Source organism: Hetaerina americana, unplaced genomic scaffold (assembly GCF_022747635.1).
Source record: "Hetaerina americana unplaced genomic scaffold, ioHetAmer1.1.p SCAF_9, whole genome shotgun sequence".
Lineage (NCBI taxonomy): Eukaryota > Metazoa > Arthropoda > Insecta > Odonata > Calopterygidae > Hetaerina > Hetaerina americana.
Window position 1 is genome coordinate 52,411,718 of NW_027287538.1, and position 16,464 is coordinate 52,428,181.

Below are 16,464 nucleotides of genomic sequence, written 5' to 3' on the forward strand. Positions count from 1 at the left end.
TGTCCGGAGATTTTAGATGCGATGTTTTTTATGCGGATCGAAGTTTTCTCCTGTATTCCATTGGGGCTAAATGCATTAGGACTTCATTTTTGCGTTCAATATTATTACTAGGGATCAAAAACAAATTACGAGTACATAACCATGAGGGGAAACAGAAAAAGATGAATGCTGAGAGATAAAATCGAAGTCCCGGCACACACTCCTGTACGCCTGGTCAAGCGACAATCAACCGCTCCCCGATAGGTCCGCCCTCACCCTCTCTTTGACTCCACCGATATTCAACCCCTCTTCCTCCCTCGAACTGCCAACTCTTTCCGGCACCTTTCCCTCGCCACTTTCGCCCATGGGACTTGGCAACGTCGCCTCTCTCTCCGGCCTTGCTTCCGCACTTCTTTCACCCTGAGACGCGGTAAAGCTTCCTACTGCCGTCCCTTCCCAACACCCTCCCCGCGCCCACACCTGATATCCCTCTTCTTCAGAATCACTCCTCATAATCGCCCCACGCCCCCGTGGCGGCTCCGCCCGCTGTTGGGGCAGGTCCCGGCGCATCTTGCCGCCATTGTGAGGTCGTGGACTACTGGCGCGGGGGCGGGGCGGGTTGGCGGAGGGCGAAGGCGTGGCCTCATCCCACTTTTATGCCAACAACCGCGGTACGTGTCCATGTGTATGCACATAACTATATTTATTTCTATGAATTTCTTCAGTAATCACAAAATGTAAGGCAAAATTACTTTCTAGTAGCATTTATATTCGCCCAGGAAATATGACTTGATCGATGGCTCATACGATTTTTTTTACTGAATCAGAGAAAATACCATAACAAGCAGACCAAAGAAATCAACATGAAGGTTGATTTGATAGGCGAAGGTAGATAACCAAATAAACACATCGCCATGTGAAATTTACACATCATGTCAAATACTCGTAGGTCAGTTCCTTTCCCCCCGCTGCCTGTGGTTTTCTAGGAATATCTATCTGGTACACAAAAAGTCGTACAACTTGACGCATGTGATGGTGCTCAGAGGTGTTAACCGGAATCGACCCGGGACATTAGGACACTGCCCCAGCGATCTACATACTAGACTAACTCAGCACATTGGTATGTGTGTATATATATACACACACACACATACATATATATATATATATATATATATATATATATATATATGCACATACATATTAATATATATATAAATAGGTAAAAAGACACTAACATTTCAGAAAGTTTGAGCTTTCGGCCATGTCTGAGGCCTTCTTTAGATCAAACTCTTGAAGAAGGCCTCAGCAGAGACCGAAAGGTAAAACTCTCTGAGCGTAGGTATCATTTTGACATGTTTTTATTCATATTGTTTTGTTCTATTGTGCCATCCAAATGTTATATTACTCTCGCAAGTGCTCCAAATCATATATAATATATGGGTCGCGGTAGTCCGGGGATAGAGTGTAGGACTACTAACAGGAGGGCGCGGGTTCGATTCCTGGGCAAGCCTCTCTGGGTACCCTCAGCTCCACCCTGTGTGATTTTTCGGCTACCAGATCTTCATGGGAAACCATAGCCGGCAAAGGGAAAGGCACTGGCCCACCTACCCTGATGTGTGGCCTACCAACCCGACCTTCGGGTTGATACTGTGTTTATGGTTTTATATATATATACTTATCAAGGAATGGTAAAAAATACATTGCTATTCTACAATTCAAGTAAATTGTGGGATTGAAGAGGTTTTTCCACAATTTCCTGGAATATGGATGAATTTCACATAGTTACGCCTAAGATTTCCTAAATCTCGGGTCAGTCAATCACGCTCTGCTTCCCTTCGTTCGACACCAAATGACAGCGGTTTCCGAGGTATGGTAAGCCCACCAATTGATCAGGAACAAAGTGGAGTGAGGATTGAAAACCTTTCCCATCCAGTCCAATTGGAATATGTATCACTAAGAAATTTCGTTACAAATTTAAACTTGGCTGACTAAGCTGAGGTAAGTTATAAAAATGAGAATAATATAATATAGCTTAAATAATTAAAAGTGACTCTTCATTTCCAACTCCACCAATTGGTAATGGGTATAAAGTAGATTACGTCCTTTTGGAGATTCATTTCTCCAATGCATTGAGACTTCGACGACGACACAAGCAGAGAAGAAGCGGCTGGAAGCTTTTGACATAAGGTGCTGCAGAAAGTTTTCCAGGATAAGATGGACAGAGCGACTGACGAATCCGAAAGTGGGAAAAAGGCGGAGCTTTCGTGAAAGGCACTAAGAAGAGGAGAGGTAACGGATATTTTCGGCATACGCTGTGGCATAAAGTGTTGACGAACACGATACTGGAAGGGATGTAAGAAGGCAAAGACATTATAAAGCACCTAGGACATGTGAAGCAGATAGCGTGCTATGCCATTGAGTCGATTTTCGCCACCAATTCATGACAGAAGATAAATAGGTATGGACGACTGACACCTATCAATCCCGATGGATTGGTAATCGGAGACAACGCATTGGCGATCATCCCAAGCTTAGACACATACCACATATGTCAGCTAGAGGGACATAAATCGTAATAGGGGGGTCGTAAAGAAGTACACTGTGCGTATGACGAATGTGCATGAGTATACAGGTCTATATTATTAGTGCAGGATCCCTTTTGTGCGTTCCGATTTTACACTAGAAAAACTAGAGAACTTACCGTAAGAAATATATGGCTCGAAAGTGTCATTCAGGGGCTTTTAGGAAAACTAATCTTTGTTTCATACAACCGCTGTTGAATTTATAATCAACAATTTAACATTAAAATAACTGAAAATGAGGAAACTTAAATGGTAGGGTTTAATAGGGAAACTAATTCAAATCTGTCAGGATAAATATATGCATTTTTTTTAATTCTAAATTTTCCCAAGCATTAAAAATCTACTATCTAACTCTAATACCATCAACCTCGCTTTCGATCAATGAATTTTTCGACAATGCTCCAGAGAATATTCGTGAAAGCTTTTTGGTTGAGATAGCAAAAACAATGGATATGCACGGTGGCACCGCATGAGCAGGACATAATTTGTCTACAATAATTGAATAATTATTAAGGAAAACCTAAAATACAATTAGCATCAAATGTCGCGCGATTGCAATGGCACGGGTCAGCTAGGTTTGCTAATGCGAAAGTGGAGAGATCGTCATGGATTGCCCCATCGCACGCACACTCCCCCGGGGAGGAAAACACTAGATTCGCCCCATTCGTCCGCCGAAGACATGGACGTCGCAGAAGGAGCGCGATACGAGCACGGCAGAGTTCGAGCAGTCGATAAACAGAGAGGGGAGAGCTTCGGTCACACGGGTGGGGGAGGAGATACCAGGAAAGGGGGGCGAGAAGGGGAGGGAGAGATAGGTGTGCGAGTGAGGAATGCAATCGCTCAACGGGCGGAGGGAAGGTGAATGACGGGGAGGGGGTAAGGAATCGCGGGTTGGGGGAGAGGAGGAGGAACGTGTCTCCGGAAGGGAAAACCAGATTCCAGCCCTGCGTGCATTGGCTTCCACGCCTACAGCCGCCTCCCCGTCCCTGTCCCTCCCTACGCAGGGGGCAGTTGTTGAGGCGCTATTCCGCCCCCTCGTCTTTCCCAAATGGAGCGGCGTTCGTCCTCGCACCGAATAAGATATATGCTTGCTCGCAATTGTCAAGAACCCCGCGCCACACCTCTGGGTGTGGGGATCCGTTCGCACTGGAAATGAAATCGAAACCACCAGGGCGCGAAGTCGGATGGCACAGATTCCGATCGGGCGGGAAGAAATCCCCAAATCCGCCTCTATGCCTCCAGAGAATTTTCTGCCTTCGAGGCTCTCTTCTCGCCCAGGAGGGTTTCCACGAACTTAGGTGTTCCTGGAGCCAGTCCTATGAGGCGCGTCCTGTCTAAACGGCCACATCCGAGCAGCACCTTGGTTGCTATGAGTGCGGCAACTATGTCTAGAATTTTTGCTACGAATATAGATAGATATAGTATAGTGTATGGAGTGTAGCATTCAAGCATTCATATAAAAATATCCCATTAGCAGAAGACCTAGGAAGTTTGACACAATGTTAGGTTTTAAGTCGATTTCGGGGTAAAAATTTCAGGATCTCACGTAGAATAATTTAGACATCCTGAGGTGAACAAAAACATCTCTCGAGGGATATGCTACAGAGAAGTCGTAAATGACATGCAAACCCCATTGATTTGCACATTAAAGTAACAAAATATCGACTTGTAATTATGGAAAATGCCACAGAAATTTTAAGAGTGAAATACTGGCAATTTCCACTCTGCTGACTTTTTTGTTCGCATTTTTTACACGTATACTCGAAAAATGGACCTTACGTGGAATATTTATTTGTGTTCCCATCCGGTCACAAGGTAAAATTATCATTCGTTCATCCACTTTCAAGCAATATAATAATGATAATGCAAGAGGGAAGATAAAATATTATCAAGAACAAAAATAGAATTTCATGATCAATATGCCTTGTGAAATAATTTAATCGCCTTTTTTAAAACTGCGTATTAATGTTAATGTGAGTAATAGAAATAGTATTGCACATTACAATGAAAAGAAATTTCAGTTTCGGTAATTGATCCAGCCCAGTCAACTCGAAGGTTGGCTTGCTTTGTGAAGGTAGAGCTTGCCTAACACTAAGCCCGACGGCGTGTGAAATTCACATTTCAGGGTAGGGGGGCCAATTTTTTTCCCTGTGCCGGCTGTGGTTTCGCAGGGATATCTGGTGCACGTAAAATCACAGTTTGGGCGAAGCTGTGGATGCCCAGGTGCGTCATCCAGAATCGAACTCGGGCACTCCGGTCCAGAGTTCCGAGAGTTCTACCCACCGCCTTATCACGTCATTTTTGGTAATATACATAGGGGGGATAATGTCAATAATATCTTGTCATAGCCCGTGCAAAGAACGGGTAATATCAAGAGGTAGAGATACTGCAGGATGATTTACGCTTCTAGGTAGAGAGTGTGGTAAGATATGACTAGTTGGCTGTGGTCACAGGCTTCTTTATGAAGAACTTTGCGAGACACTACGGACACGTGATACTCAATGGAAATTAGTGTATGAATCCCGAAGAAATACTATATAAAAGCAAACCTAAATTGCATACCTAAAAATTATCCTCTATGTCCGCGAACTTTCTATCTCCAATCATGCCGTTTGCAATGCCTCTTCATTTCCTCCCTTAGATGAAGGTAAAGAAAGCTACTTCCACACAAAGACAGAGATAAAATTCCCCAAGACTTCAACGTCTCATTTGTTCTCATCACTCACTTTTCTCTCCACTCTCCGATATTCCACGAACAGGTACCCCTTGTTACCAGTCCACGCATAAAAAGTTTTCGCTTGTCTTTCAATTGTAATTTTTGCACTCCACTCGTATAAACCGGCATCTCAAAATCCTCCAATCTGCCATCAAAAACTCTTCCCAACGATCAAATTGGAAAAAAATACAACGCTACAATCCATATTAAGGTTTCAATAATTTTTCTTCACGACTTAATTTATGTAACCGTCATCAACACTTCAAAGAAAACTGTGAGAGATGCCGTAACAGGAACTTAAACGGAGTCATCAGCTAGCTGATGATCATCGCAATAAAAGAATTTTAAAGTGTACACGAACTCGGAAGCTTTGCGTAAGCGGACGCCTTGGTAGCTTAACTGGCTTAAGGACTCAGTCGGGATCCGGTTTTGAATCCAGATCAAGCCGAATAATTATCCACTAGGAAATTCTTGCATTGTCATCGACTCTCTCTTTTATTTGAGGATTGTAAATCACTCAAGGGAATCCTTCTACTGCAATTCTCATTCCCAAAATAATTCTCAAATAAGAGAAGTTTTCCATTTATACCCTCCTAATTCGACGTTGAGCCCAACACTTCTAACTCCTTTAGATTGCCTTCAATCTCGTTTGTTTACGATATATCTTTATACAACACCACTCACATTGATTCTTCAATGCGCTCATAAATTAATTATTTCATTCCTACTGCCTGCCTATCTCTTCCTTCGTATTCACGTTATTGAGCGCGGATTTTATTAGACAACCTTGTGGTACTCTCCCTGCCTATCACTCCCCACCCCAAATCTTAATCCGACACTCTGAGTCTGTGGTCTGAATCATACATAGATTTCTAATATATTTCCTATTATTTCAATGCGCATTACTTCTCCTGTGTATTAACACGCTTCTACTTGTGTCAAATTTGTTGAATCTACTCTGTCAAATATCTTCTCAAAAATCATGAAACTGGAAAAAAATCTAGGTGCTTTGTTCTGAAAATAAATTATGCTCAGAAATTTTTTATGATAAGAATCATAAGGCTTGCTGGGGCCGAAACTCGGTCCCGGGCCTCTCCATTTCCGCTCGGGACCATCCATCAACTTCTACGCATCGTCCTTCACCGATCCGCTCCGCTTCGTTCACCTGAACAAAGTCGCCCCAATGCATGACGCACGGCCACGGCGCTAGTCACCTTAGGTGTTAGTTGATTTGAGTTCCGAAGGCGCGTTCGGCACTACGCAAACAAGCGCATCAATACAATTGTGAAGTAGAAGTGCCTTAAAAATGGAATTACATTTAAACTTTAAACGGGTACCAGTGAGTCATATTACTTTATCGCAGGCAACGGGTAGGCATTGCACCACGGGAAGCGGACTGTGTTGAAGTGTTTCGGGGAGAGTTAGTTGGTCCAATAGTTCTAACCTTGGCACATAGATGAATGCCAAAATGCCCAAATGGTAGCCATGCCAATTCACTTACGATTTTCACACACGCTAATTGAAGCAATTAATATCTCGTGCGTCCTTCGCTAGATTCTGACTAGCAAGTGCTCTTTAGAGAGATCTAACAATGCCTAATAAATGGAATCTTTCAAGTTTGCTATGACAGGAAAAATCTTACTGAAAATATTTCGTAAAATTTTATCTCATAAGTTGACGACGATATGACCAACGCCGCACAAAAGAAAGAAAACTACCAAAACTAACGGAAGGAGACAGTGTAATGATCAAAGATAGTGAACAACGTTCGAAAAAAACTACAGTGGAGTGTCAATGGAAGGGTTGAACATTCATCTTGCCGTTTTATTAAAAATTTTCTGTTACGTCTCTGAAACTACTTGAATTTTTTAACCTTTAGTAATGTACACATGCTTTTATAATTTAGAAAATATATACACTCGTGATTTTTCAATTAATTAGCCAATAGCGAATATTTTCCAGGGCCAATTCATATCCCCACACCTCACATGGACACCAAATAACACAATTTGGAGCTACGAGCGTCGTGTACATATTTACAGGCGTATCCTTGGCGAGTAGGCCACAAGAGATACATGAAACACCGAATTTGCATCCACCTACATGCATCCCGGACATTTTTCCCCGTTCAGTCCCATCTTTTGGACGAATAAGATTTCTTAACTTCGGAAACACTCCTTCTCATAAAAATATAGGAATAGACTTGCCCAAAGTGATTTCCATACTTTAATCATGGAACCCCTGATAAACCTGTGGAATGTACCAAAGGCCTCTCAGCCCAAAAATAATTACAAAGACTAAGAATAATGCATAATATAGCCATATAAATATTCTTCTACATTTGTGTGCATTTAATTATTTTTAAATTCTTTTTCCCTTTTATCATTGATATGGACTCTTCGAATGTTATTTTCAAGCACCTGGGGAAATATTTATGGACGAAATGTTCAGAACCACATTAGTCAATCCTAATATTAGTTTTATAATTGAGAATAGAGATCACCGTGCACTAAACCCAATATTGTGAACTTCACACATTAACAAGGTAGGTAATAGGGGTAGTCAGTTCTCTTCCTCTGCCATCTGCGATTAATCAACAAGGTTTCTCAGGAAGATCTAATACCGGAAAAATCACGAAGTGTGGGCGAACCAGGAGGTGCTCAGAGAAAGTGTCCTGCACCCCCGTAAAGTTGGCAAAGCGATCTACTCTAAGCCGATCCGCAAATTTAAATTCTCTCAAAATTATTTTATCTTGCGTTGCAACTGAAGCCATTTCTGTAAATATTGGAAAATTACTGAAGAAGTTACATGTGTCCTCCATAGTGAAATTCATTACTTACCGCAAGATTAAAAGTTACAATTACGTTAACATTTTCAGAATAGTTTATTACATTCGAGAAGAAAACACTCCTTGCCAAAAATTGAGTCCCATCACGTCAAGTTTACCCTCGCTTAGGTAGCGAAGTAAGTCTGCATCGCAGATATACTGATGTCCGTCGAAGAACGCGAGCGGTTTGTGAAAACATCGCACCTGGAGAAACTAGGCTAAGACGCCGAGCGAAGATTTAGAGCCGGGCACTGTTTGCCACCGCCATTTGTAGCGAAAGGGCTGTGAAGCCGTGTTGTTTACAGCGCTCGAGTTTCGGACAATCTTGGGGCAGAGTTTGTTCCTAGGCAAAATCGGAGTAAAGCACACATGTAGGTTGAAGCGAAACTTTTGATAGATGCCCTTCTTACCATCCCAGCGAAGGTAAAGACGTCCTCGCGCGAAAACAATATTTAGCTAGCTGCAAGGGTGTGCACCAAGAAAGACTGATCACCCATACGGTGCTTGTCACATTAATCTTCACGACAATTCAGTGTAAGACGCTAATATCCGCTCTTCAGCTATACTTAACGAATTTTCCTCGTATCTTTTGATATAAAAGGACATGAAATGACTGTCAAATGTGCCAACTACATAAATGCTCGATTATCATGTACCTGTACACATCTCACTTAGACAGGAGAAACGTAAACGCTGAGCATGTAAAATATCGCAATAATTCAAATCTGAAATTGTTAACATTTCTTTTTATTTTAATTCACATTAACTTATATTTAAATTTTATGGGGATGGAATGCTTCTACTCCTACCTACTTACTCCCTCGTGGTGGCTCAAAACCTATAACCGGTACGGCATAGAAGTCGAATTCTTTTTGACGCATCCTCTGCTTGATGCATAATTTTAAATTTCATTGGTGAAGAATCGGTTCAATGGATCTCTAGCAATGCTTCTTAAGTTGTTTTGAATCAAAGCCTTAAAAACTCTGATCCCCCCTCCACATAACAGCCAAATTATTTTGGAAAAACATGATCTAGTTAACGGCTTCAAATACAAATCGTACATTGCTTTTAATTTCACCAACTTCAATAAATATTAAACTTACGCGCAGAGGTTATTTTAAAGTAAACCGATAACCGGGCAAGGAAGGCAACGGCATTTTAAAATTTTCCCTCTGTGGGGTGCACACCCCACCTCTCATGTCCCACGTCCAATGCTCCACTTCATAAGACACTGAAGCAAACCTAAAAGCAACGGACTCCTAAACCAGGATTCTGGAGTAAGGGGTTTTCATCATGGCTAGATTACGGATTTAAACCAAAAGATACTTCGGCCGGCTAAATTTCTAATTTAATTCTTACCCGCGCCTCCATGTAATTTAAAATTTTAACCATTACTAGATATTTTCGATCACATCCTCTCAAAAAGAATTGCCTGGCGGTAAATGATCTGGCCAATAATATTTTTCATCGCTACCAGAAGGACTGCTATGACAAAGTCATGCTTTCAATGACAGAACCGAAGGAGGCACATTTATTAAAGCCCAAACTCTTTAAGTTTCCAGCATCTCAAGCTCGGCAAGTTCGCAAATGATTGCGAATGTGAGGAGAACCTGAACGAGTAACGAACAAAAACGTAAGCGACTGGTAATTTGCACACTTTCCACAGTCGAGTGAAAGAATTCAGGAAATGGCGCATTCTGACTTTCGTCAGCGGAAGTGTCGCCACCGGTCGTCTCTCTCCCCACAGCAATACACTTCGGCGGATGGTGAATTTTTGCCTTCCAATGATGGGCGTAAGTTCTGCCATTGACGTCACTTTCCTTCTCGTAGAAAAGAGAGAATTGCACCGGCCATCCCAGTTATTCCGGCGAGCAACGACTGAGTATTGAATTGGAAAATATTTTTAAACATGCGCGAATTGAGATAAATTCGATATTGTGAACTTCTATCATATAACTAAGTAAGCGTGAAATGCAGATGTCTAGAAATTTATCGTATTCCCCCCGCATTGAATCTGGGTAGACGAGGTTTTACCTCCTTTCTGGTTCTTCAGCTTTGGACGTGAAGATCCCGACTGGAATTGAGGTGGAACAGCCGCCAATTAAAAAGAATTACCGTGGGAGAAACGCAAAACCTTGTATTTCAACATTCTACAACGTTTTAAAACGCCTGAAATAGCTGAATGCCAAGTCAAACAAATTTTTTCAAAATAAATTCAGATCTGAATGATGCTGAGATGATGTGAGAACTGATATAATGAATGTGAACGATAAGGTATGTTTCAAATGATTTTAGATGTACGAGGGCGATTCGAAAAGTAAGGTCCCCAATTTTTTTTTTCGTAAAAAATCAAATTTATTCTCAACTTCGCGTACATCGTTGGAAAAATTGAGCATTTAGCTATTTTTCTACATAGTCGCCTTGACGATCAATCACTTTTTGTATGCTTGCAAGCAGCTTTTTAATACCGGCGTCGTACCTTTGTCCCGCCGCGTCGCGAAGCCAACGGAGGATTTCACTTATGGGAGTAGGAAATATCCCGCTGGTGCCAATTCGGGAGAGTTAGGGGTTGGGGAATCGTCGTGATGCCATTTTTCGTCAGGTAGTCCGTCACCTTAGAGCTTCTGCTTTTGGCTATCCATCAAGACCGTTCAGCGCAGGTATTTCGCATCGCTAAATTTTAAGTGATAATGGTGTGCACTGCTATCTTGTCCAATACGATCTGCGATCATGCGCACACTTGACGGTCAGAATTCAGCGCTTATTGAACACGTAAAGAAAAAATTGTTCAACGATACTTTTTATACAAGCCTTGCATAGATGGGTTGGCGATATAGAGACAAAAAAAATCGCAGAAAATGGCAGGTCGGACAGAATGAAGGGAGACAGCAAGTATATAAAGTGGAAGAATGGTTCAACGTGACGTAGGGTTTTAGAGCATTCATCGTACTTTTGGGACGGTCATAGAAGATTAGCAGTCCACCAAACACATGCCTTCAAGTTCTTTTAATAATAATACTTTTAGGATTTGGTTGTATGGCTACGCGTCTTATAGGAGGGAGAAATTGACAACTTTCCACGAAGTGTTTTTCCAAAATACATCCGAGAAATATTAGCGGAAACTGTGGTGGATTGTCGGAACGAGTGACATTCACGACTGGAAGAACTAAGGGAGCATGTGTATGCAGAAATTGCTCGTCCAACAAAATCCACAAGAGCCCCTTCCCCCCGCAAATGAATGGCCGGAGCGCGAAGACATTCAGACGCCATCCACTCCCCCACTCTACCGCCCTCCGCCCCACAACCACGCTTCTACCGCTTCCTCCACTTGTTTCCGCTTCCTCTTACGCGATAGGGAATCCATGAATGAGTTAGCGACTTAGCTCCCCTTCGCATCGTGGGCCGTTAATGGGGGCACGGGGAGCATAAAGACGCCCCAAAGGACGTCCATTCATGAATGCACGGCCCTTGGTCCGAGGAGGTCGATAAGGTGGCTGGGAGATGACTGCGTGCCCGGGGAGGCCCAATGTCGGTCCTCTCCGCAACCGGGGACGACCTGTCTACTCTACATTTGGCGACACCGTGGCCTTTCCATTTTTGACTGAGCTACATAACTGCTGTCAGTTAGCTCAATGATCAAAATTAAACGGGAGGTATGAATTAAAAGTAAAATGGGTTGTACAGAAGTAGGTTACGAAAGAATAAATAAATCCTTGGCGGTTTCTTTCGGCATCCGAATAATGTATTATTCAACATCTATACGTGAATTTCGATATTACGGGCATTGGCAGATATGAATCAAAATGAAAAAATGGGAATCTTGAGGGCATTAGATAATGAAATGGATTTAATGTTAGTTAAAGTATCTAAAAAAATCAACGTATTGAATTACATCTACATATTGTCCAGGAAAAGCTATGGTAAGAATTACCGGGAATGGTTTGATCATGATCGAAATGGTTTCCGGGCCGTGTATAAAAATATGAATAACTGCAGTTAAACTCAACTGCATCAGACATTACTTCGTAGAAGATTTCAAATTTTATATTACAACAAAGAAACACAAAAACTTTTCCAGCGATGATTAAAGGTGCGACGTGTTTATTAATCGCCGCGCTGTGTTTCGCGTTGCCTAATGATTCCGCAACAGAGTGAACACTTCGTGCCAATAAACATCTGTTAAAATGTGCAATTATTGCATCTTTATTTTAATATAAATAACTCGTAACATCTAAAAACCAAAAATGAAACATAGAAGAGAAAGGTGTGTTAGCTTATCAAATCGGAAGGAAAGTTCAAGTTCAATGGTATTAATTCCAAGAGCTTGTTCTGCTTAGTTCCTTCCTTCATTCATTGCGTCCAACATGCCTATCATATTCCTACCCTTTCCTCGCTTGCCTACCATTCTCCCCTCCATCGCAGTCTTCAACTTGGTAATGCCAATCAATATGCTTTTTATCCATTTTTCTTGTCTCCTTATGATTTATCCCGTAAATCCCCTCTCCTCCGCCACCCTACCATGTACTTCCACATTTGTTTTCCTTTCTGTCCACTTCACCTTCTTCATCCGTCTTCACACCCACATTTTAAAAACCTCCAATCTATGCCTATCATCTTGCTTCAATAACAATGCTTCCGCACCATACAGAACCACGGTTCATGTCAAAGTTTTTACGAGCCTTTTCTTATCATCGTTACTCAACATCCATGTGATCAGCTTCTTCCTTCCTCCTTGCGAATGCTTCTTTGCCAAATCAATTCTTAGTGTGCATGCGTATGTGTATAAATATTAATATATATATATATATATATATATATATATATATATATATATATATATTTTCATATATATATATATTCATATATACATATATATTCATATAAACACACAATAGCTATATTATGGACTATATGACAAAAACAATGATCGAGAATCCCCGTTTTTAGATATGGTTCCTCTTCGGGGCCGGCAGGTAAACATAAATTCTACAAAGGTTTGTAGTTTTACTCTTCAGATTTGTTCAATCCACGCTCAAGGACAAAGGAGAATGGATGCTAATGAGTGATCCATCTCGAACAAAACGGTGCACATAAAGAATTTAATTTTCCAAACCCAGTTCACGAATCTATTTTTATTGCTGAGCATTTTGTGTGCCTTATCTCTGCTTCCTTTAGAAAATATTTTGAGTCTTCGTTCCTGTTTAATGAGACGAAAATGTCTCTTCGAGAAGACCATGTAAATTATAGGGTAACTTTATTCAATAACTTTAAGTTTTCTGAGGAAAAATGAGTTTACCCGACTCGCTGTATGGAGAGTGGCTACAATTAAATAGCTTAGTTTGGAGACTGAAAACAAGATTATTGCATGGAAGATTAGATGTGCATAAATCAATCGAATTCAGCTCTGACGTGGACGGAATAATTCTTAATGTATTACGCTGACAGCCGAGATCACAAAGAGAATATATGGGAGATTGACTGCAGAAGAGAAAGAGGAAAGGAATCCTTTTTCCCTCGCACGATGCGTGATTACAACCGTAGGGAGCATTAAGTGCAAAGATTCAAACTCTCCAAAAAATAAAGTGATACCGTATAACACAAGTTACCGGCTACCTTAATGACTGGGAGCCATTGCCTTGTGACAGGCTTGACAGGAATAGTGGTAGATTTACCTTAATCATCATTCTGTCTACTTATACTCCTAACCTTACTTCTTTCCATTGTTCTCACGAGCTTTTTTTAGAAGTTTACAAGATGGTACACTTGAATCCACCCTGCTTGTAATTCCCAATGCTGACCCAACTATTTAATGTTGTGATTATCCTCAAAGACCTCGTTAATTTACGCCTTCTGTGGATCAGTTGCTGTATTTCACTTTAGTTCTTAGTTTCACTCTTTCTTTAATAACCATTTAATATCTAACACTTCGTCCCATCAAGAAGTAAAAGAATTTTCAGCCATTTTATTCTATTCCGTTAAATGACTTTTCACCAAGCCCAATTCATCTATTAAGCCTATTGGGTGGACATTTTAGTTCAAAGTTGTCAGATTTCGATCTATTGACAATCGATTTAGACGCAGCAGATTTCATTTACTGACAAGGAACATTCCTGAAAGCTAGTAGCACACTTAACTATCAAAATGTGTTTTGATATTTTACATGTACAATTTTACCAATACCTTCAGAATATAGTGTTTTTTAAAGGGTACGACATCCTTTGCCATAAAAGTCACAAGGGACATGTGAGTAAACACAAGTTAATATATGAGTCACAAATTAAAATACATTCTAGGACGCTAAGTCTGCGTTCCACTGCAAATATTCCTTACCCTTCAATATGTACTCAAAATCATTCAACGGTCCATGTGTTAGTTTCTTTTGGTCGTGAATAGCGAGAATAATCATACATGATCCAAGGAGGGAAGCAATGCCCCGATGAATAATGTAGAAAATGGCCACGGGAAGAAAATCGGATGCAGGAATCAAAATAATTTCACCTGTGACAAATCAGAAACTGTATTCATCGCCCGTTGAGGATTCACACAGAGGGCACCCTCAATTCATATCTTAGTGAAGATGATTCCATTTGGAAGAGAACCTTATACATACGTATCACATTCCTAACACATTTCCACCGTCAAAACTGTCCCCGTTTCGAATTGACGATCTCAGGTATACGAGTATGCCCAGATTTCAAGCAGCAATTCATAAAACTGATCTCATGAACCAAAACTGTCCAGATATATTGCTGTTCCTGGCTACTTCGGCCTCCATCCATTCCCATGCCACCTTTACTATTTCCTTCGCGTACATATTGAAAAGAACAGATGATCATAGGCAGCCTTATCTTACTCCCCTGTCTAGTAAAGACAAAATGGTTATATAAAAGTTATTTTTCCATAGACTGATAAACTTATTCCCTAAAAGTTTCTCAATTTCATAATTAACCTTAGATATAATAGCATATGAAACAGTAATAATCTTAAAAAGCACTTAAGTACAATTGGCTCTGATGAGAAACCACATTGACCATTTTATCAACAATTGGTCGACATTAAACGATTTATAAGAAGCACTTATTCCGGGGAAACGTTTCTCAAAACTACGCGTCCATTTAAAGGTCATATGAACGAAATCATTAAATAATAAAAAAATCATATCTTAACTGCCACATTTTGGCAATCAACAAGTGTTAATACATCTATTCGTTGCCATAACCTCACTCACGCGGAAGGGTTTCTTAACTGACTTTTAGCTTTTATAAAACAGGGCGAAGGTCATTATATGCAGTTTCGCTGGATTCAGGATATAAACTTAATGAATTAGGAATACAATTAAGATCTAAAAAAATTAAAACGTAGCAGGGGTGAGGAATCTAGATGAAGGAGTTTTTTTGAGGAAAAAGGTAGGAATATCAGGGAGCAGGTATTAACATTCTCAATGGAGAAAAGGTTCATGCAGAGGAAAGGCCTTCAAAAATGGCTGACTAGATCCGTAGAAACAACAAAAGTAGCCAAAAAGTACGGAAAGGAAGCTACGGATTACAGAAGAGATTATAAAGATGGGAAAGAACATGTATAAAGAATGCGGAGAATCAAACTACAAACTAAGTAGAAAAATAGCAACCAATACAATCAAGGAGAGGGAGAGGAGAGACATTTCAATGACTAAGAAAAGTGAAAGCGCTAAATGAGACAATACGAGACTTTTTAGGAACAGACAAAGGAAAAATTATACCGATATAAGACAGAGAATCGAAAATAAAAATGAAAGGCATTCAGAAAATCTGGAAAGGATACGTAGAAAATATTTATAGCAAAAAGATTTGGCCATTTACTTTAGCTATAGAAAGGAAATGCTTATTACACGAGAAAAGCTAGAAAGAAAAGGAGTCCAGGAATGTGATAATGGAAATTACGAAGGGAAATAGAAGAGAATGAAGCAGTATGGCAAAGGATTAAAATATTAAGGTAACATAACACATAGGTTTAGTAAAAATGGAAGGAAGAGATTTATAGCACTAATGAGGACGGAGTGCTGCGGAAAACTTCATTAGGGCATCCCAAACTTCATTCCCATTCCAAAATAGAGCAAATAAGTGCGATGAGGGCATATGCTTAAATAGGTGTGCATCCAAAGTTGCACAATAGCCATCAATACTCCTGTATTTGAATGATAAACATAACGAATATTCCCTTAAATGCGAACAAATATTTTGAGCTCTTTTAAGTCATGAAGCATATACATGAAGTCACTCCTGAAACAATTTCCTTTATCTGAGGAGTAGTTTGAGAAAATTGGCTGTTGTTTTTGTGAAATTAGGAGAAATATTGCAATTAATGAAGGCGCATTTTCA